Source organism: Suricata suricatta, chromosome 6 (genome assembly GCF_006229205.1).
Source record: "Suricata suricatta isolate VVHF042 chromosome 6, meerkat_22Aug2017_6uvM2_HiC, whole genome shotgun sequence".
Taxonomy (NCBI): Eukaryota; Metazoa; Chordata; class Mammalia; order Carnivora; family Herpestidae; genus Suricata; species Suricata suricatta.
Window position 1 is genome coordinate 14,614,933 of NC_043705.1, and position 905 is coordinate 14,615,837.

A 905-nucleotide genomic window follows, 5' to 3' on the forward strand; every position below is an offset into this window, starting at 1 on the left:
GATATGTTGTCTAGATCTGCCTTGAGCCGTTCTGTGGCTGTGACTTCCCCCTGGAAGTTCTTCAGGGGAGAGTTTTTTCGTTTTGTCATTTTTGCTAGTTTTCTGTCTCTTGTCACCTTTAGAAAGCTCGTTGTGCTCTGTGCACCTATTAATATTTCTCTGTTAAAGGAGGCTTATTGACTGTCCAGGGCCTGTTGTTTCAGGGAATGTTCTCTTAACGGTGTTTCTCTGTTTCTCTTGTTGTGCCTGTGAATATATTATTTCCCTACTCTGCAATATTTGTGACTTGTCTTCTTGCACACTTTGGCTTGTTTCTTGGTGCGGTCCTAGGAAGGAAAACAGACAGACACCCACAGAGGGAACAGAAGCACACATACACACAGACAAATCAAACAAAGAAATACATAAAAAGGGGGAAAGAAGAGTTAGAAAATGGAAAGGAAAGAGACAAAAAGACGAAGAGGAAATAAAAAGAAAAGAGAAAGAAAAAAGGGAAAAAAATATAGAAGGGGGTCGGAGACAACAGAGGGCAGTAGACAGTTTAAATGTGTATGACCAGTTGAGGGGAGAGGTAAGGATGAGATACAGGAGAATATATCTGGGTTGCTAGAAGGTGAAAAAGTAAGAGAGACAGGAGAAAGGAAAATGTGGAGTAAAAAATTAACAGAGTTAAGTAAAGAAAAAGAAAAAACAAAAAAACGGTAATAATAACAAAGAAATAAGTACGAAAAAAGTGGAGAAAGAAGAAAAAAAAATTTTAAAAAAAGAAAAAAAAAAAAAGAGCAGCGGCTCCCCTTTGTGGATAGGCTTGGTTTGATGTGGTAGGCCTTGAGGCTATTCTCAGAGGCTCTGCCTTGGTGTCTATGGAGATTAGAATGGCGGCACACCAATCTCCGCTGAGCTAG